We start from the raw sequence: 21,966 nt of genomic DNA, 5'->3' as shown, positions 1-21,966 counted from the left end.
CTGAAGCAGAAATTTGCCCTCCACTCCCCACAGAAAACTACATGAAAGACTGCAAGGCATCAGCTTAACGTGGTTCAGGCCAGCACTAACGCAGTGACTGTTTATCAATCTCTCAAAACAAACTAGAAATAACGCTCAAGCTGCTTCAGAAATATTTCTGTAACATCTGTTATCCTGGTAATTTCTGCTGCACTGCATTTTGCATAGCTAAGCCAAACGAAGTTTGAAAGGACTAAGAATTGACAACGGGAAAGAATTATCTTAATGGCTGGGTTTAAATTCCCTGTTCTCACGTAACTTCTTTTTCCCAAGGCCACAAACAAACTTATCTGATGGACAGCAGTGGCCCAGAAATAAGATCTTACCTTTGATCTCACCACAAGGGAGGGGCAATGAACCCAGTAGCTCAAGACAACAAAAATCCTAATGTTGACAAATTAAAGGTAATTACTTCTTGCCCACCATGCAAGTCACCAGTGTGCTCACAACAATACACATGGAATTTGTGAGGCCATGATGTAAAACTGGGGTTGGATGCTAATTTCTTGGTGGGGATCAAAAGGATTTCCTTTATCCCCCTAGTCCACACCATACTCCTCTCCATCTACAATGCCCCCTCTCTACCAGCTGCAATTTTTGAGGAACAACTTTTAGGGATGATCAGGAAGCAATATACCCCCACAACATCCTGGGAGCAGCAGCTCCAGAGGTATTTACTGGAGAGCTGTAGCAGAGTATGGGGTTTTGGCCTCAGGTAGCTCATGCTGATCATTCCACGAATTCAAGATTTATAAACACAAATCAGTTCTGAAACATGCCCTGAAAGGAGACAGATGGAGAAAACACCAAAATTTCATCACCTTCCCCTGCAACCCTTCCCCTCTCAACTATCAAGTTAGGTTCGATACAGCTTGGGCTGCTGCATATCTGAATATGCAGGTAAACACAGCGGATTAGCACGCAGCTTGACTAATTCCCTTTAAGAGCTGGCTTGGATTAACTCTGAGTTGTGTTTAGCAGACGGGCTTTCAGGGCATACAAGAGGTCACGTGAATTAAGTAGGTTGTTGTAAATTCACACCATACTTCAGTGATTACTCAGCTTCCCTGACTAGGTCCTCTCTCTGCATACGTACCGTCCAGCAGGAACGACATATTTCAGGCAGAGTGTCTGGGAGACACCAAGAATTCAGGAGGAAAACAAAAAAACCGGAAGGCAGAATGCAATCGATGTGAGAACAAAATAATAAAAAAAAATATATATACTTCTAACACATATACAATGAGGGAAAAGTTTGTGTCCGAGGACTAGCTAGTGTCTCTCTTACTTCTTTTCAGATGCACTGCTTTTGCACATCTTTTAAAGAGCAAAGAAAGGGAAAACGTGGTTCAGTCAAAGAAGGATGCAACTGAAGAACAATTGATTATTATAAAAAAGAAAAGAAAAAAGAAAAAAAAAGACAAAACAGCATTAAATACTTTTCCTCAAATGTTCTCCTTGGACCTAACTTTACCACAGGCACAAACACTCAAGTGCACACACACACTCCAAAGCCTCTTTACAACAGAAGCATGAACAATGAAACATTCCTAGGGAACCACTGCGATTCTTTTTGTGATTGTACACGTAAACTAAGGAGTCCAAGGGATTTTGGCCACACAAGGGGAGCATGCTGCCATCCACCCACCCACTAGACTTTTTGGGCATCCCAGAAAGGCAGCCAGCTTGTCCATGAGAGTGAAGCTGAAGGACTGAGCCCACTGATGATGATCCATCTCTCCCGGGGCTCAGCAGCCTGCTCGAGGTTGGCCAAACTTTTGCAAACGTGCATGACAGTGCACTGGCTGAATCAACACTGTTTTGGAGAAATCCAGTGCTTGTTGCTCGGCCAGCCCCTGAGGATGGCCTCTGCTGGGTCCCGCAGTAGCTCTGCCTCCAAGGATGCTCTACTGACCCCAGCAGACAACCAACCACGCCTGCCGGGAAGCTTTCAGCAGTGTAACTCAGCAAATCCTCAAAGTTTCCTGGTATAGCTATACTGGCACCACCCTCTAGTGGAGACGCAGCTCACACCAGTGAAGAGTCCCTTCTGCACAGTTACGGAGGGCGAATTCAGATCAAACCTCAAGCAGAAGTGACGGAGGAGGATATGGGGCAGGGATGGCTTCTGGCAGAGCTGTGGGAGCCGGAGGCATGGCAGCATCACGCCGGGGCCCGCTGCTGACTGAGACGCGCCGCCTGCCTTGGCAGCCCCGAGAAGGATGGTATTTTCTCTCCCTCCCTTCCCACATGCCTGCCGATGCTGAAGCACAGATGCTGTGGTGCCAAAAAGCAATTGCTTTCCCAAAATGATCACGCTTAGAGCCCCTTTCTGCAGTCCTTGTGGAGCACTCAGAAGAAAATAGATATGACTTAACCAAGTCTCTTGATCAGAAATTTGTCACAAAAATCTGGGCAACTTGGTTTCTGTTCACAAGAAACTACATGGAGGAGACACTGAGGATGCAAACACGCAGGGCCGCAGCAGAAATGTTTGTCGAGGCATCTCAGTTTTAAGGCATTTCTGTGTGTTCAACAATCACATGGCTCCCTCCTGTCATCAGGTTGTCATCAGCTCGCACGGCTCTCCCCACATGTTTTTCTCTAGGCTGAGCCTCTTAGGATGCTTTTACTTATGAAACTTAAGCAAGGAACAGAAACACACTGTCCTTCTTGGAGAACCAGGCAACGAGCTGTGCTAGTCCTATCAGCTCTTTGCAAAAATGCAAAGTTTCTACAGACCTGTTTTGAGCCTATTCACTAATTACCTGAATTGCTTTGATCACAGCAATATCCTGCAGTTTCAGTCACCTTGCAGTCTCAGTCGCATGGGACATGTGAAATCGGATGCTACAACGGCTGTAAATAAGGAACTTGATGGCAGCAAACAGATTGACTTGGAAAAGTCATTTCCAGTTTGCATATTTTCTGTAAGGGGATATGCTCTGTTCTCAGGTGCAGTTTTTATGAGTTCCATCCAAAGAGGAGCAAAATGAACTTGACCTGTAGCCAGCCACATAGGCGCAGCTCTCAAAGCCCAGACTGTGCTCAGTGTAGGCCCAGGGCAGCCTGGCTGCAGCATTTTGGGAGGAACTGCAAGCACAAGCAGAGACCACTGAGCTCCACAGACAATTACAGAGGTATCTTTAAAGTACAACACATCACATTTACAACGGTATTCCTTGAATGCTGTATACCTATCCAAACATCGACTATCATTTAGTTACCCTGCTGCAACATCTGAGCAAAATGGTAAGCAAATCCAGCTTCCTTGACAAGGCACAAGGAGCACAGACTGTGTTGGAGTACTGGCCTTGTGTCTGTGAGAGTGTAGCAGTAAGTGGGGGAATTTTTCAAACCATGTTTTAGCATCATCCTGAACTTGACGCATGGACAGAAACAGATGACTGTCCCAAGAATCCCTCACTGAAAGCCAAAGCTTCCCTCCTTGACGGAATCTGAATGATGTTATGGTACACACACATTTAAATGTGACTCCCAGTAGGTCCCAGGTGTTACTGTGGCACAGAGTACAACGTGCTTCTGTACCTTGGTCTGGTACCTCCTGACAAGATAGGAATGCCCTGGGGCATTCTTGATGTGGACCCAGAAAACTTCAAGATATTGTCTTGTACCAGTAATTTGCCAGAAACCCGTCAATCTGACTTGTCAGCAGAGCTGTGTACACATTTGCAAAGATGTCTTCTTCCAAGTGCAATATTCACTTGCAATGTGGTATTAGTATGGAATTTACTGTGCAACGCCTTTCTCTGGGACTTACAGGCTTATTGTCTTCAGTCTGAACCTCTTCTGGTTTGTTGTACACTCCGCTACCAGTTTCCCAAGTGCCTTTGTGCTTCAATAATTAGTGTTATATGTTTAAAGCTACGAGGCAACTACAGATATGTACTAAAATGTTTAATCCTAAAGCATAACCTGAGGCAATGTAGTCAGATTGTCCCTCTACATCCTACATTACAGTTTCATTACCACATCAAAGCAATACCTTTCCACTGCAGCTCACCTCACAACTGTACATACCTTGTAAACCTACAGACCCAATCTCTCCAGGGAATTGCTAGAAACATACCTGTCACAGGATGCATGGGAACAGCAGCTACACAAACAGGCATCTAGTGCACACAACTTACTTCTACTAGCTGTACAGTTGATGGAAGCACTCACTACAGCTGCACTGTCTCTCTCCTGCGACCACCAGCAGCAGCCCAGAGGCTTCAGGACACCATCCTGTAGGTCCAATGTCCAGGCTGAAAACAGATTGCATTACCCACAGCTAAACATCCAGTGAAATCCATTGGCTGTGGACCCTTTACCAATATCCCATCACAGCAGACAAATGACACTGACCACAATTGTAAGGTACGTAGGTGTTACTCCTGAGAGGTCAGCGGTCCTTCTCCTTTCCTGCAAATGCCTGTCCAAAGCATAATCAACCACGTAAAAAATGGATGTGACCTGTACAGCACTTCCTTCACTTCTCAGGTATCTGTAAGTTTTTGCCGGAGTTCATGCTAAGCTCTGAAGCCCTAAATAATCACTCACCTTCAAAGGAATGCATGAGTTTCACTATTTTTTATTTATTTATTTATTTTTTAAACAAAGCTGCAGATAGCTTCTTCATGACAAAAAAGGAGGAAAAAAAGAGGATACTGCCCTAGTTATACATACATTTTTCCATCCAGGCTGAAAACAATCATCCCCAAATGGCCAAATAACTTCTACAAAAAGTTTCTGCAAACTGCTCCCATAAATATTGTGCTGGCACCATTTTGTATTTGACACACACTCCCTAAAAAGAGGGGGAGGAGGAGGGAGAGGGGCTTACAATGAAAAACAGTATGCATTTCCTTTGCCAGACTTTTACCACTCTAAAAATCTCCAGCATTTTGTACAAAAAGATTTTGCCTTTGATACCAATCCAATGCTTTTTTGCTTGCTCCTGCAAGCAGTACAGTATGCAATACATTTTCTAACTGGCAAAGAAACAGCGTACTGTCTAGAGAGTGCCTGTGAAATTCACCCTGCTCGGAGGGTCACTGCAGCATGTAAATTCCTAAGGAAAAGGCGAAATGTTGTGCAGGCCTCACACTGGTGTGTTGCACAGAGGTGAACTTCATCATATGCAGACACCAAACTCATCAGCACTTTTTCCAGCAGTTTAGAAAAATGACTTCTGGAGAGGTTTGCCTGTTATTCACAGAAGCAAAAGCAGAAAGACAATATTAGACTCGCATACTTGGCACCTTTGTATTTCTAAATAGAAGGTGAAAGCACCTCCAAATGTTATCTGGGGTATGCCACGTGGAAGCCAAAGAAAATAAGCAGTTCCAACGCCTCTCGAGTTAAAGTAACTTTAAACAAAAATAATCCAGTCGGCACAAAAATGCGGCGCAGTTCTCACAAGCGGCACCTGTGGCGAAAACACCACATATATGATGTGATGAACAATGTTCATTTTATGAAGAAATTCTTCTTTACCCCGGGGTAAAGGCTCCGGCACTCTCCCGTTTATGTGAGCTCACGTAATTGCCGACGTTATCTGGGTCAAAAAGGAGCTGGATCCAGTCGGACGTGAAGGCAGGACTCAGAAAAATGTGTTTAACAAACCACTCCAGGCTGTGCCTGTCAGGAAATGCTGAAGACTTTGCACTGCTCCGAGCATGGCTATTGTTCCCCCATACAGAAATACAGTGCCTGAACCACCTCAAAACATCTCTTTCAAGAGCTTGCTGGAGAAACGCAATGATCATGGAGTGGGGACACGTGGGATAGGCTCATGTGTTTGCTACCTAAACTGGCACTAAATGGGCTCTTTTCCTTACCAGTGCTAAACGTTGAACAAACAGAAAATACATTCTGAAGAGTAAGAGGCACCAAACATTGAAGATAAAGAAATATATTAATCGTAGAGTGCAACCTTTCAGCCAAGCAATGACTGAGGGTTTGCAAACCAGGTATGCTGCTCATCTGCTTGGGAAGAGTGACGGGACGTCAAAAAACAGCATTGGGTGAGAGCAATAAGTTCTTGATATACATTGACAGACCATTCTCAGAATTCTCCTCTGGCTTATTGAAAATCAAAATAAGGCACCAGACTTGCTTCAGATGTTCAATTTCCTTCAGAACAGCAGCGAAAAGAGGGGAATGTATGGGAGAAGCTACTACTTGTTTTAGAGCAATTGAGGTTGAAAGACAAATGAAGAAAACCAAAATTCAAGTCTCCTGAAATGTAAACAGAAGAGCATCTCTTCTTCCCTGGACAGAGCTTTCCCCTGCCCTGGAAATAATTTCAAAGTTCTGTCAGAGCGACACATCAGCCTTGGGTCAGATCCAAAGCTGTTTGATCTCGACACAGATTCATCATTGACATCAATAGGCCATTGATGAAGTTAACTATTAGAAAGCAGACAAAATGAGAAATGTTTAAGTTCAGCCTAAAAGGGGCACCACTGAGACATGTCACCTTTCTGCAGTACTACCTTGTGATGCACGGAGAAGCAAAATTACAAACACGTAATCACTACCATTTCAAGCCATCACCACCATGAGTCACTCGTGATTAGGTCTTTCTGGAGAGCACTGGGCAGAGCTCTCTCCTCAAATTATCATTAAACTGTAAGAACTCAAATGGGTACCTCACCTGAAGGGGAAGCAAACTTAAAGGAAATGAGATTAAAAAAAAAGGAGAGTGCAGATTTTTTTTTCCATCTGTTACAGCTGCCTTTTGATAACTCCTGCGTTTTTGTTTGTTTTGTCTTTTTCAACCACACTGTTTACTTTTTGAAGTCAGTCTGTTCATTTCCTTTTCTTTTCCTACTACTAAAATGCCAAAAAAAAAAATAATGAATATAACCTACTGTGAAGGAAGACTCAGTGAAATAGCAGACTACATACAAATAACTAAATCACAAATAACTAAAGATGCTGCAGGGATCAAATATTGTTTGTTCTATCCTCCTTTCAGTAAAACAGCTTCTTTTTTGCTAGCACTGTTTGTAGTTGCAGTTGAAGTCATTCATCTAGATGAATATAAACTGACTGTAAGTGTTCCTTAAATTGCACACATCTTTTGCACACATCTTTCTTTTTTTTTTTTTTTGGAGGGGGGGGGGGGGGGGGAAGAGGGAGAATTCCCATGAACATATCAAATTCCAAAATGTTTTTGGAAATGATAAGGACAACAGCCTGACAGTACAGTCTGTTCCCACTCCCTAATTCTGCGTGTCCTTGGACCATCACAAATACTGTGAAAAGCAGTTACAAAAAGTTCCTCATCCAGCAACAGAACTACCTCAGGATTTTGGCAGTGACTGGTTTCACCTGTGGCCATACAATAAGGCAGCCAACCGCACAGCAATGACACCGTACTAGTGTTCAGTGAGTGCTGGCAGGTCACCACCTAGAGGTGCTCAAAGCCAGCTCTTCAGATACCCGATGAAGGCCACTTACCTCTGGGAGACAACAATCAAAGCTGCTGTGTACCCAAAGGTAGGATGATGGTGGTCCCCCAGTGACAAAAGATACTTGGGAGAAATTCTCTCCTTTCAGTTTAAACCCTTGAATGCTGGACAAAACAAGCTCAGTACGGAGGTGCTACAGAGAAGCAATTAAGCATTCATTAAAGTGTTATCAATGGTTCATCACAGAGATGTAAAAGCTGACCCTACGTAACTGCTACCTAAGTTTCAGCTACAGGGCAAAATGCTTCCCTCAGCACCCCTGGGCTCCCCACATAGTATCAGTGTGACACTTACCAGGGGACCAACTTAAAGACTGTTTTTTATTTCATCCCATTTCTTTGTAGTTAAGGAATTGTATTTTAGTTAACAACACATTCTTCCAGAGCTATTGTTGAAAGCCATGTGGCCATAAGTGCCTTTGCTCACAGCGACAGGATTGCCTGTTACTCACACATTAGGTTCACATATTAAAGCTGGGTACACAGTCTAGTTTCGCACTGCACACGTGTTTTGTCTCAAAAGCTGTTTAATCATTCCATTCTCAATATTTGTTTTGAAGAGAGGGAAAGAAAGCAGACACCAGTCAGTATTTTTCCCACTCCATCCAGCACAATTACAGATAACTTCCCAGAACAAGGTTTACTGCAGCAGCCAAGGGTCTAACCATTGCAACCTGCAATAGGGAGTGATAAGAGCAGCACCATGCTGAGCACAAAAGTTTCCCAGTATTCCTAAATAACATTTCCTCAGTTATTTGTAGCTGAAACAAATTTGCAGCCAGAAAAAACACAGCATATGTACAATTGCATAGGATGGGACAGTGTCAATCTTTTCTGGAGAAGAACAACATCTGATTTTGAGTAGTTAATAAAAGCAACAATAAAAGAGAGATGTATCAAAAATTTCTTTCAAAGTCTGAGCGTGTATCATTTAAGGAGAAATGCACAACATGCCTACAGCCAGTATTGGCAAGCTGCAGGAGAGAAGTTCAGTTACGCTTATGCAGACAGAGTGCTGCTTCAGCCCGTGGCTGGAATTGCCAGAACATATTGTTTTAATACTACACTATACCCATCCTAACACAGGAGTAACGAGGCTGCATGGCACGCAGTCCTGGCTGCCAAATTGAAACATGAGTCTCAGACCTGAGAGTGACTCATTTCAGACCAAATGGTACGGCGCACCAAACCGGACCTAGCATGCAAGAGCCTTTCTTTGAAAAGATACAGGAGCAACACTTTGTTAGAGCCAGCGGCTGCAGCCACCCCACTTCCCCTACTCTTTGGGAACACAGGATGCCTGCAGAGGCTCTTGCAAGCTAGTTTGCCTCGGATCTTAAAAAAAAAAAAAAAAGAAAAAAAAAGTGGGGATTAGAGCAGCTTCTAATTTATTCATGGACAACTCAGCTGCAAGAGAAATCAGAGAGGTGTGAGCTTGTTTCAACGAGAGCTCCACGAGACAAAAAATGTTTAGATATTCCAACATTTTTCTGCTAAAGAGCTGTACAGAAGATTTTTCATACGCTTTCACAGGAAGAAGGTTTTTCAGGTTTTCCCACTGCGGAGCTATCTGAAAAGAGCATGCAGAAAAGAGCGAGAGGAACAAAGCTGGTCCCTCTGGTTCCACCTCCCTCTTCTCACTTTAGTTTGCTAACGGCTTTTGTCCTAAAGCTTCCCTCCTGCTCTCCACTCTCCCAGTCTTTCCCCTGTACTCCCTACCCTTGTGCTTGTCATTCATTCTCTCCCCGTCCCGCACCTTTGCCAGCACCACGGACACAGCAGTGCAGCTTCCGCGCGACTTTAGCGGGCTCATCGTCCGAAGTGAAGAAGTCAGGAGAGAAAGGTGGCAACCATTTTTTTTTTTTACACCGGGACTCTTTCCACCGCCTCAGCTTGGTATAACTAAACCCAAAGAGGCTTCACGGAAAAAAAAAAAAAAAAGAAAAAAGAAAATCAGGACAGGCCCTAAGTCATCGAACAATGGCAGCACTGTTAGTGACCCTTAATCAAACAAGTGTCCATTCCTTATTCCAGGCCAACCTCGCAGGCGTTAGCCCGGCAGAAGCAGCGGTCCGACCCAGTATGGACAGCCCTTGAAGCCCACACCCAACCGGCGCACCTCCTCCTCTTCCTCCTCCTCCTCCTCCTCCTCCTCCTCGCACCGCGCCGGGCATCACCGCACACCCACGGGACTTCAAAACCACTCTCAGAAACTGAGAACCCGGCAGGGAAAGGGGGTAGCAGTGGGCTCGGAGACCCCGGGGAGAGGCGAGCCGGGCACCCTTCCAGGGTCCGGGGTGCGCTTACCTGCGGGGGCTGCGCGGGGCTCCGCGGGCGCGGATGGAGGGAGCGCGGCTCCGCCGCCGCCGCCGGCGCGCAGGGAGGGAGGAGGAGGAGGAGGAGGAGGAGGAGGAGAGGAGGAGGAGGAGGAGGAGGAGGAGGGAGTGGGAGGGACGGGACGGGCTCCCTCCTCCCCCGCTCCGCCCGCCTCGCCGGGCGGGGGCCAGGTGCGCCCCCGAAGCCCCCCGCCGGTCCACGCACGGTGCCGGGGGAGGAGAGGACCTACTGCAGGAGTTTTTCGGGGAAAAAGCAGCTTTGAAGCGGTACGCAGCTGGAGCGACAGAGTTGCTGCCTCTGCGAAAGCGCCCGGACCTCCGGGAGATGTCGGCGGCAGGAGTTTGCAGGGATCGGTCCGTAGGTTCACCAAACGCCAGCAGCTGGGAAGGGGCAGGATTGCACAGCGGGTGCTTTATCCAGGCTTAGAGGAGTCATTTCATTATGCAAAAACAGGTTCAGATGACTTCTTTTTACTTTTTTTTTTTTTTTTTTTTTTTTTTTTTTTGTCACCGCGAGTTTTTGTTGTCCGGTAACCTCCGATTTAGTTGGATTGCAGTAGCATCTAGAGGCCGCTTCTGCATGTGCACGCATCTGGTGCAAAGTTTCAGTGCTTAGTGGCTGACATGGCTAGGTGTTTCTACATGCTGTTGAGAGATTTCTAGAGAGATTACTTACAGCTAAACACGGCGGCAGTGCCTCCAGCAGTACAAAAGCCTATAATGAAAGACCAAGCCCATTTAAAGCACTCTTTCTTGTGTTTCTCAAGGAACCAGAAAACAGCAGAGGTAGCTATCCTGAAGGCAGATCTTTGCTTGTGCACCATCAACACAGCGCTGACGCTGTCCTCAACACTTTCTGATGGGTCTTGGGTGTCAGCATGACCAGATCTCTTGCTGTCATGGCTGGCTGGGAGCTCTTTCCCTTCAGGAAAGAGTTGAATGCATGTCTGTGTATCGACAACGGGCATGTGTGTATATTTCAAAAAGACATGTTTACGCCCCACACAATCCCAGACTTAATTCTGTTCTCAGCACTGTGCTTTAGCACAGAGATTGGTATTCAGCATGCTCAAAGGACTTGTAAAGTATTCAGCAAGCCATTAACTTGGCAAAAGGTTTGGTTTCTTCTGTGCTCAAAGCAAGCTATCAAGTGTTTGCAGATGAGGCCAAGATGGATGTTCTGTCACAAGCTGTAATACGTGGTTTAGCATCCATACACTAAGGACCAGGACAGTTCTTGATAGCTTCCCATCTATGCACAGGCTGCATCCAGTCTGGACAACTGAATACTTAAAACAGTATGGTTAAATTAGACAGGTGTCCTGCCCTTAGGGCAGAATTGGAGTCGTCTGCATGACCTACTGTTTGAAAAGCAGGTCTTCAGAGAATAAAAGTGATTCCTCCAGTTCTGTAGCAATATGCTTTCCATACGTAGCTTCATTGGAAAAAGGATTTTCCTTGGCTTTGTGGACCAGGAACTGCCTGCACATGTCCACAGTTCCTGTCCCATGCTCATTCAGTTGCCCAGATGCCCCTACAACAACCAAAATTAACACGAATTATCAAAGCTTCAAGCGAGGAATGACCTGACAGGGCTCACATGTCGGTGGTGAGACCAACCACCCTGAGCATGCAGGAGCATGTTTCACTGGGATGGTGCAGGTAGGAAGGCATTTTGTGGGAAGAGCTACAGCATCTGTGAATCGGGAGTTACCAGCACTTAACTCCATAAAAACAGTGTCTCACCTAGGATGGTTACAGTATGGCTTTGATAGTCAAGACCTTCTCGGCAGTGACTCGAGTTACTGACGCCTGAAGGAAAATAGCAGTCTTAGCTGTGTTTGTAGGAAAATACTGCTCTATGCATGAGATGGAATTATGTGATGGCAAAATGATGACATACACTTAAAAAAAAAAAAAAAAAGCATTTCTTAGTCCATAGAAGTGGTGAAATGATATACTTTAAGCTACAATAGCTCGCAAGTTCCTTTGATTTCTGTTAGTAGCTTCAGACATCCCTGAAACAGTGACTTGTTATTTTTTAAGGGCTAACATGATTAATTAAATCTCAGTTCTCCATTCTTTCTCTGACTAGAAAATACAGGGGAACTTCAGTAAGCTTAGAAACAGGCAAATATTGAAGGTCCGGGGAAGATCACATGGTCCAGCAGAGTTTAATGAATGTAACTTCTATGAGACTTGGCTATGCTGCTCTGCAGTCTGTAACGTGTTTCTGTAATCACATACAGATGTACTGAATCACATTAGATAGGGAAGTAGTTTTCACATCCTTCAGTCTGGAAAAAGTGTCTGTTTCCAGAACAAACCACATAAGTTCCATGTGCTTGGTTTTGTGAATCGATTCAAATCATAAATATGCTTAGCATGTACACATATTGATATATTTACATTTAATTCTCAGTGTTCATACAGTTTGAGCTGAGTGTCTGCAAGATTACTCATGCAGTTCCAGAAAAGTTAGACATCTCATTCCTCTTTAGTCTGGGCCTGGAAAGTACCTCTGGTGTTTTTAATTAAAAAATAAAAATTCAGGGAATTTACAGTTAAGATGTCTCTTCACTCTGGCACTTCTATGTGCAGCGTACTGTGGAGTTCTTTTAATGATGGATATTTCATTTCAGATTGGGAGTGTGTTGCACTTCATCTACATCTTTTAGTGCAGTGGGTGTTTTGAAGGAAGCATTAGATGAGAAGGCAATTATTAGTATCTTAGCGAATAAAAAAATGTGAACATCACTGTCTCTGAGATAGGAATGACTGGAGAACTTGAAAAATATTTTCAACATACACTTTCTATTGATCAGATGAAATGGCCTTATAAGCAAGCAGCTTTTAAAAATGTTCCAGTTTCCTAAAATACTGCGGTCCATAGTACATTGCTGAAGCACGTGTTATGTTATGAAGAGCAGCAACAGCAATGCAGGCAGAAGAAAGTACTCTCTAGAGTTTGAAATTTTACTTATTTGTTATATCTGTAATACCAGAACCCCAGTGCTCACATTGGAGGTATCTGTTTGGAGCCGGGTGCAGAGAAGTTTGAGCAAATAACAACATTATCCCATGGCTGGAAAGTATACTGCTTGCCTGAGCACCTTCAGATGGATCAAAAGTCATGCAGAAAATAACACTATCCCCAAAGCCACATCATCTTTGTGTCATTGTAGTTCTTCTGCCCAGGTTCAATCTCATCCAGCCTCCTGCTATGTACTTAGAGATGCTGTGTGCAGCATCCTATGAGCCATAGACTCTGAAACCTGGAGAGCTCTCAAGTCAAAGAGCTGCTTTTTCCATGCAAATTCTCTCTCTCCCTGGCTCATGCTCCTCAGCCTAGAGCTCATCCTGGTTCTCCTGCACCGTAGCTGGTTGCTGGAATGCTAACATGACTCGACCATGCCTGGAAGCCAGGCCTTGCCTTTGGGAAAAGACTTTCTGCCCATGCCCATCCTGGATGGTTGTGCCCTACCATCTCTGTGACAAGATCTGGGCCACGTCAGGATGTTTGGAGCAGCCTTGTGCCGGACAGGAAAGCAGCATCTGTCCGGGTGACCAGTGTGTTGACTCTGTTTGCCCTGGCTCTTGCACCATCCACGTTGCACTGAGATGATGTGGTGGTTTTACCTTGCTGGGCAGCTGCACTGCACCACAACCGCTCTCTCACTCCCCCTCCTTAAAAGAACAGGGGGAGAAAAAATTATGCTGGAAAGAAAAAAAAAAAAAAAGGCTCATGAGTTGAGATAAGGACAGGGAGATCACTCAACAGTAATCATGATGGGCAAAACAGACTCAGGATAGGGAGATTAATGTAATTAATTACCTATTACTAACTAGCTGGAACAGTGATAAACTAAAAGCAAAATACGAACACCTTCCCCCACATCCACCCTCTTCTACTTCATCTCCAAATTGTGCAGGGGAACAGGTAATGGGGGATTCTTCATCTCCACCACTCCTTCTCGGTCACTCCCTGCCCCTGCTCCACGTGGGGTCCCTCCCACGGGATGCCGTCCTTCCCGAACTGAGCCTGCGGGGGCTGCCCACAGGCAGCAGCTCTTCAGGAACTGCTCCCACACGGCTCCGTACCACGGGGTCCATCCATCCCCCAGGAGCAAACTGCTCCAGCACGGGTCCCCCACGGGCGGCAGCTCCCCCCAGACTCCCTGCTGCTGCGTGGGCTCCTCTCCATGGGCCGCAGCCTCCTCCAGGCCACATCCACCTGCTCCAGCGGGGGCTCCTCCACGGGCTGCAGTGTGGAGATCTGCTCCATGCGGGACCCATGGGCTGCAGGGGGACAGCCTGCTCCACCAGGGGCCTCTCGCTGCACAGGCCGCAGGGGAACTGCTGCTGCCTGCCTGGAGCACCTCCTGCCCTCCTGCTGCACTGCCCTTGGGGGCTGCAGGGCTGGCTCTCACCCCTCTCTCCCAGCTGCTGTTGCCCAGCACTTCTTTCCCTTCCTTAACTCTGCTCCCTCAGAGGCCCACCCAGCGTGGCTCATGGCTCGTGGCTCGGCTCTGGCCAGCAGCGGGTCCCTTTTGGAGCAGCTGGAGCTGGCTCTGCACTGACATGGGGCAGCTGCTGGGCTCTGCTCACAGAGGCCAGCCCTGCAGCCCCTCCTGTTACCAAAACCTTCCCACGTAAACCCAATACAGATGATTGCAATGGGGTTTGTAAAACGCTTTGAGAAAGTTATTGTCAGATATGCAAAGAAGCTCGACATGTTACTGGATAATCCGATGGTAACTTACATAGGACCATAATCCTCAGCATTGCAGTTAATAATTGTTTGAGCCACATAGCATCAAGTACTGGAGTGCGCAAGATCCAGTGGCTGTGTGGAGTGTGGGATGCTGGCTTTGTTGGGGCCAAGGTGTCTGCCATTGCTGAAGAGCCCAATGTGGCATCTGCCCTTCTTGGTTGCAGGTGTAACCAGCCTGTTGTCACTGCCCCTGTTTTGGGGAGGATGTGCATTTATACAAGATGCTGAATAGCCCACGTAGCTGCCAGGACACTGAAACCCTATTAGCATTTTGTTAACTTTACTAGGAATGTTGGGTTTTGGGGCAGTTGGGGAAAACTGGAGGGTGACTGTTGCTCTCATTTGTCAAGCACAGGGCCCAGGTCTGCCACGGAAGGACTGAAATCACCTTTTTTGTGAGGATGCAAGGAGACAACCAAGAGCTTTAGCCTCAGCAAGTACAGCAGGATCTGGAGGGTTGCACTGCTTCGACACCCCTAATACAGCCACTCCTTTGGCTGCAGGTGTGAGATGCAGCTGATGTAGAGTCCTTCCCCATGGACATCCTTAGCTAACACAGGCAGCATCCAGAATGCATGATTCATTCCTCTGTGACCTTTCACCAGGAACTGAATGATATTTTGCTGCTAGTAAGCTGAACACTATACTCCTAATAAAATGGTGGGTTAATAAATAAACACTTGGAATAGTCTGGTGGATGTCTGTGTACTGTATATACCCTTGTGCATCGGCTTGGTCTGCTTAAATGTCAGATCCCTGAAGAGCTGCTGAAGGTTTCATTTGAAAAAGTTAAATAATGACAAATGAGAAAATCAGTCCTACATTAGAATCGCTCTCATTTGGAGCAACAGTATTTATAATCAGTGTTATTATTTTCACTTGAAATACAGTTTTCCTCTGCTCTTTCTTCCAGAGCTTTGGCACCAAGAACCACTAAAAGTTTTCCAAAAGATGCTTTGCCGACAGGGAGATTGGGAACACACATCCCCAAAGGAGATGTGGCTTAGGATTGAAGCAGTAGCTGAACAAAATAAATGAATGAATAAATAAGTTCACTTCCCCCGCAAAACAAAACAAAACAAACAAACAAACAAAAAATACAGGACCACAGGACAGAACCTGTAATATTAGCTGAACTGTAAAGAATTTGGATATATTCAGTTAATGAAAGCTCTTGCTTGAAGGTAAGATTGTGTCATTTACGTCTGCACAAGAGCAGCCCCAGCACAGAACATATGAATGCCAGATGGCTGGAACTGTTCCATTAATGAACTGATGCTTTCATTGTTCTGAATTTGATTTTGTAGCTTTTTGCTTATAATGACTTGACTGCACCATTAAAAACCTTCAATAACCTCCCGATAAATTATTCAGTCCTCAGAACGCAAAAGAGGAGATGCCTCAGCCTCCACTTTCCACTGGGCTTAAATGGGACCTGCAGGTGTGCAACACCTCTGGCAGTCAGGCTGATGAATACATTTCATTCTGTTTTCTTAGTACTGCCATTTAAATAATGTATGCAGGACCCACGCACAATATATTCTTCCAAGGCACGGGCAAATTCATTCCAGGTGACTCTCTGTTACAGTCAACAGGATTACCTGGTGATGAATATCGCGGACAAAAAAAAAAATCATGGGTGTGTGTATAGGGAGAAATTCCTTCCAGATATATGAAAATGCAGGAATGATGTCAGGTTCTGGGAGACTCACTCTTCCTCTAGAGCACACACCCCCTTCATTAAATAACATTCCTATTACAGTAATTTACCCAGTCTCCAGGTTTTAATTAATGACCAGTCTAGGAGCTCACTACTTGGGTGTGTTACCACAGGCACTTTCCTTTTTTTCTGGCTTAAACCTCCATTGTAACACTGTAAACTCACCCGCAGCTCCAACACTCAACTCTACACTAGATGCAGCTCCATCACGGCTCTGAGGCCACCTGCTCTCACAGACAGGCCTCCTGTAGTTAGGTCTGAAGCATGTCTCTGTCCTCTGCTGCTCACATGTGAGCCCAATGTCTGAACAGACCTTATGGACAGGAGCCTTTGGGATGCTGGAGGGGCTGCAATTCCTACTGCCACCAGTAAAGCCAGCTCTCTCATTTCTTTTTTTTTTTCACTCCCATGTCAGCACTTTGAAGGTTGTACAAGCTAAAAATATAGTAAAATGAAATGAAAAAAATAAAATAAAAACAACAACAACAACACATGGGAAGAAAGAGGGAAAGATGTCTTTCTGTGTAGAGCAGTGTGGATGCAGACAGCTCACAAGACCCCGTCTCTGCTTTTTTTCTGTTCCCAAGAGCCCCCTGTACCCCCCCTTTTTACCTAGTTCCCACGGAGGCTTTCAGGGACTAGTTCTGATGCAGCTTTTTGGTGGCAGTATCACACTGAGAACGAAGGTGGCTGAGGGATATTTTGGTGTCTGCTCTCCTCAGCTCCCCCTTTGGTGCACGAACACAGGAGCACAAAGGCGAGCCAGGATGGGAGAGGCAGTGACACCAGGCAGCAGAGCCAGCAGCCCTCCATGTGGTTTGCTTCTCCTACACTTCAGTTTTGCTTCTCAGGTGTGCTGAAGGCAGGGGCTGTAATGCCGCTGACCTCCAGCCTCAAAACCAGGCTGTAAAATGGGATTCACCCCACCATCTCATTCTACCTGGATACTATGGGGTATCTGAGATGTGGCACAGAAGCAGAGGGTGCACACAGCTTTCTGGAGGTCTTTCTGGAACAGCAGGGTAGGACAGTCTGGGGCGTCTCAGGTGGAAAAGACATGTGGGTTTGGATCCAGCTTCCTCCTAAGGGAGAGTGAGGAGAACCATCATGGTGGGGACATCTCAAGTCTCTTCCCACCACCCTGGCAGCAAAGCCCACATAACCCAGAAACCCACACTGCACCCTTACATCTGCTCTGCCTGCTGATGGTGGGAGATGAGGGCCACCACTCTGCCTTCCCATCAGCCCGACCCTGCACACTCGGTGAAATGCCCCCTCTTTGCCTCACCCATCGCAGAGGGAAGACTTTGGGCCAGCCCAGCCTCTTTAGTTAATAATTGAAGGCCTGAGTGCCTGCTGCAATCTGTTGTCACTTAGGGCTGAATCACTGCTTGTGTTTACAAACCCACACATAATATCTGCAGTGTTTGTTTGCAAATGTTCCTGTCATTCCTTTGTGTCGCCTTTGTAGGGCAGGCAGAGTAAGGGCAATGATGAAAAACAAGTATTTGTTTAATGCCAGTAGGTTAGGGGAACAGACCCCTTGACTTCATCAACTAAAGACATTTTGAGCCTGATAAAAGTCTAGCCCTATATTTTTAAGAGATGAGCCCACCTTCCCTGATGCCACTTTTGCTTTACTGAGCAGCTGCCAGAAGTTTGCTGGCTCAGACTGTGGTTTTAGAAGACATCTGGATGTCCAGTTCTCATTTATGTTAGTACGAAGAGGGTGTCCAAAGCACAGAGGAAGTTTTGGTAATTTCTATGGTAACTCATTGGAGACATTGTCAGCCTGACTGTGACCTCCTCAGCACTGAGAGAAACCAGAAATAGCTCCAGTTTGGGCTTTTGAGTTGTGCCATGAAACAGACGTGAGGCCACATCACTTTTTGATTTTTAGGTTTGGTTTCAGGAGCAGGCAGGTTTTCAGTTCCCAGGCAAAGCAGAGTGGAGGGTTGCCCCAGCAAAGGCAGGGAGGAGACACAGGACGACACAGAGCTCTGAGGGGGACTGGAGAGGAGCCCATGCTGGAGCTGTGGAGTAAGGAACGAGAAGACCAAAGCCAAGGAATCCCAACACACCTGCCCCAGCCCCTGTGCAACCGCGTGCTGCACCAAGGGAGGAGAAGTGTCAGGAGCAAAACTGAAATGTCTCTCTAAGAGTTTGTTTAATTTTATTTCTCAATACTGGAATAAGTAATTAGAAGCTTGTTAATTGGAAATAATTTCCTGACATAATATATATATTTTTCCCTCCATGACAGAAAGGAGCAAAAAAAGCCCACCTTTGCTGCCTGGTAAGGCAGAAGAACAGTGGTTGAAGGTTCCTACAGTTTTGCTGATGGAAGTAATGGATGTCAGGTTGTACAGGACCAGAAATACCTGAATCCAAGGCCTTGCTGTACCATAGCGTAAGATCTTAAAGCCAAGGGTATGTAGATTTTTTTTTTTTATTTTTATTATTTTTTTGACAAACATGCTTTATCAGTCACCAATTTTGTACACAAAGGATGAGTAGGCAAGGGAAAGTCTGTGACGGGTATTGTACTGAGGGCAGACTAAGTGAGTTTTCAGATATATACATTGAATGAAAAGGGACAGCCTAATTCTGCACCAGCCTGGGCAAGAAACATCCTCACTTCCAGAAAGCAATAACTGTGTTAAATGGAAGGGGAAAACGTGTGCTGCATTACAGGAGCAAGGCATTGACCTTTCAGGGGTTAAGAGGCAATGCACAGAATGGAGATTTTCTGTTCATTAAGAGGAAATATGAGAGTGTAATTAGAAACAGGCTGTGCTTTATGGTTTTGCCTACTCCTACTGTTCAACAGAGCAGAATAGAGAAAGGCACCCACTAGTTTGGGGACCAAATTAACAACTGGAAATTCAACAATGAGTGATAAAAATAGGCACTTTATTATTATTTTTTCCCCCAGTGGGAATTAGGAAACTGATCTGCAGTTGTGTGTTTGGCCTTAAATCAGTTGAATAATGGTAATTTTAGAAATGTGAAATTTTGGATTGTTTGATGGTATAGGGTAATGAAGAAGAATATACACTGCTCAAATACGTCATTAAATGGATGCCACAATAAGAGGCAACAGCAAAAATGTAAACCTACTGCCTGAGACTGATCTATTCAAACTGTCCTGGAAACCTGTTCATAGAAGACCCTGAGGCAAAAATTAGTCTCCATCTTACCATCTGTGCATGAAAGCTAAAAACTAAGATATTTTCTTTTCATTGAGGGTATCTCCATAAGCCCTCTGAAGGTTAATGAGAACTTACCCCATGGAAAAGTGGAATTATAAATAAAAGATTATTAAAATGCTTGACCTGAAGTTTGGTCTTTAGCACCTCAGCCTACACAGATACATCGAAACTTTTATTTTTTTTTCTCTTCTAAGCAAAAATTCTCATCAAAGTTTTGAATTGTTAAGGTTGAGTAGGATGAAGTAGATCGAGGTGCTAGGCTGCTCAACGTTATATACTGAGAGCCTTACCTCTGGATGGCACGTGCTGCGCCCCAGTCTTGAGCTGCTTTAAGAAGAATCTTTAAAAATATGTCCCATTCTGACTGCTTTCTGCTGAAGGCCACCAAGTTCTTGCTAGTCAGGAAGAACATCTGAAGGTAGGGGTTTAACACAATCTCTTGGTAATAAAAAGGAATCCTGACTCAGGTGGTGTAATGCTTGAATCACTGGAAACAGACGTGTCACAGTGCCTCTTTCCATTCAGCTGGCATCTACAGGGCAAGATTCATACCCTCAAAAAGATCAGAAATCCACCTCCTCTTCAGGCAATATCTTCTGTGTACTATTTCAGCTTTGTGGTCACAGATTTATTGTCCTAGCAATGTGTCTTACTTTCTGATACACAGCAAAAATCTGTGTTTGAAATCTTTAGGAAAATAGCAGATTGCAAGGACAAGAAAGAAGGACTTCCTCTATGTGTGTGCCAGAAGCCAATTTTCTTCCTCAAGGCACTCTTAAGGTTTCAGGACAGCTGGATGACCCAAGTGAAATGCACCCTTCACCCTGTGTCCTTCCCAGCTGAGGGTGAATACAGGCAATAATGACAATTCTTCTCACAACCCTGACCAGGTGAGTACCTGGTCCCATAAGCAGTGAATAGGTGAAGTTAGTTAGTTAGTTAGTTAGTTAGTTAGTTTGTTTGTTTGTTTTAACCATACCAACAGTGCTTCCCCATTTGGTGGGTAGAATGAGTGTCTGCTCCCAGAACTTGCATGTTTGAGACCCCATGACCTCCTGATTTCAGAGTTTAGGGCAAGGTAAAGGAGGGGTGACTATTTCTCCTTCAGGTAGAAGAAACTGGTTGCAAGCGTAGATGATGCCAGCTTCCAAAAGGTCCATTGTGCATGTTCCCCAGGAGGTGAATGGGGATGCTGACAATCTACCCGGAGCACTAAGCAGCTGGGGGTGAAAAAATCCTGAGGCAAAATGCTTAAAAATTCTCTTTATAAAAAGACTGGTATCATGTATAGCCTTTACATTTTTAATAACAATCTGTAAAACTTGCTAAGGAAGCTTTTTGAATACCATGATTTACAGCATCTTCATGAACATCGCTAGGATATTTTTTGAATTTGTTTCATTAAAGGAGATATTCTCAGCCAAACACTTTTGGACCCTATTGTTCTTTCTTGCCTTTTGAACTGTGACCTGTTCTCATCCTCAGCGTGATTCATCCAAACTTTTATTTACTGCAATAAGTGAAGGATTATGTTTTGTGGAGACCTAATGCCTAACAAGAAAACCTCTGTAAAGTCATTCACACAGTAACATGCCTATCTTCTGTGAACTCCAGAAATCAGTTACTGCCTCAAAATACACAAGTCTTGTAGGCAATGATGAGTTAATGATTGAGGTCAAAATCAAGTTCTCAGTGTCAGGGGAGGGCTAACGTGAGTTAAGCGGCTTTACATGAAGCAGTCTACACCACTGTCTGCATGCTGAGGTAGTTCAGCATGTGACTCCCATTAGCACTTGAAAGGAGTGCGATACAGCAAAATCCCTCATCTTCAAACTAGCAACATACCCCCCTATTTCAGCACATTCCCAGGAAGGCTGGAGCAATGCACTCATTGTGGCTCAGGGCGGGTGGCTTCCAGATGCTCTTTTGGTCAGTCAGTCGAGCAGGGGCTGAGAGCAGCGCTGCTCCTCGAATTGCAGTGCTCCTTACACTGCTCATTCTGCAGAACAAATACCCGTGCTCCCCTGGAAGAAATTTCAGAATAAGAGGCAGCAGAACTTCCCTGTTCTGCTTCCTAGTGAGTCAGGAGAATTGGCTTTGTTACACGAAAGATTTATTGGCCTTACATTACTGGAATTGCAGGAGATTCTGGGTACAAGAAAGAGCAGGTTTTCTTTCAGAGTAAGGGGATTCCCTGTACAGAGCAGGAAGAGCTCGTTTCAATATCCTTGGCAAGACAAGAATATTTCTCCCCTTCTCCCTTCCCATTCTAGTTTGTTGGTTTCCACTCTGCCTCCCAGGGACCACCAAGAACAATAAATTTGCTCCTCTTCTTCCCATGCACGGATTTTGTGATATATCTTTTAAAGATCTTCATTTAAAGAGTATATCTTTTAAAAGTTCAT

The 21,966-nt window shown here is 45.2% G+C and overlaps 1 protein-coding gene and 1 long non-coding RNA gene across 3 annotated transcripts in view; one reads left to right on the top strand and one right to left on the bottom strand.

Moving 5' to 3' along the window:
* The window catches only part of LPAR1 (lysophosphatidic acid receptor 1), a 71,902-nt gene extending 61,986 nt beyond the window's left edge, over positions 1 to 9,916 (bottom strand). The window contains exon 1 of one of the 2 annotated variants that reach the window (XM_040541107.1): positions 9,827 to 9,916. The gene's annotated coding sequence lies outside the window, so the exon portion shown is untranslated. The remainder of the gene's footprint in view (positions 1 to 9,826) is intronic. The other variant, XM_040541108.1, reaches the window with a different exon arrangement.
* Positions 9,917 to 18,625: 8,709 nt separating this feature from the next.
* LOC121062052 lies at positions 18,626 to 20,935 on the top strand. The gene is made up of 3 exons (XR_005815387.1): positions 18,626 to 18,779; positions 20,255 to 20,451; positions 20,670 to 20,935. It is a non-coding gene; the product is annotated as an uncharacterized LOC121062052 (long non-coding RNA).
* The last annotated feature ends 1,031 nt before the right edge of the window (positions 20,936 to 21,966 follow it).

This window comes from Cygnus olor, chromosome Z (genome assembly GCF_009769625.2).
Source record: "Cygnus olor isolate bCygOlo1 chromosome Z, bCygOlo1.pri.v2, whole genome shotgun sequence".
In the NCBI taxonomy this organism is placed as follows: Eukaryota; Metazoa; Chordata; class Aves; order Anseriformes; family Anatidae; genus Cygnus; species Cygnus olor.
This window is presented reverse-complemented; position numbering and strand designations above follow the sequence as displayed.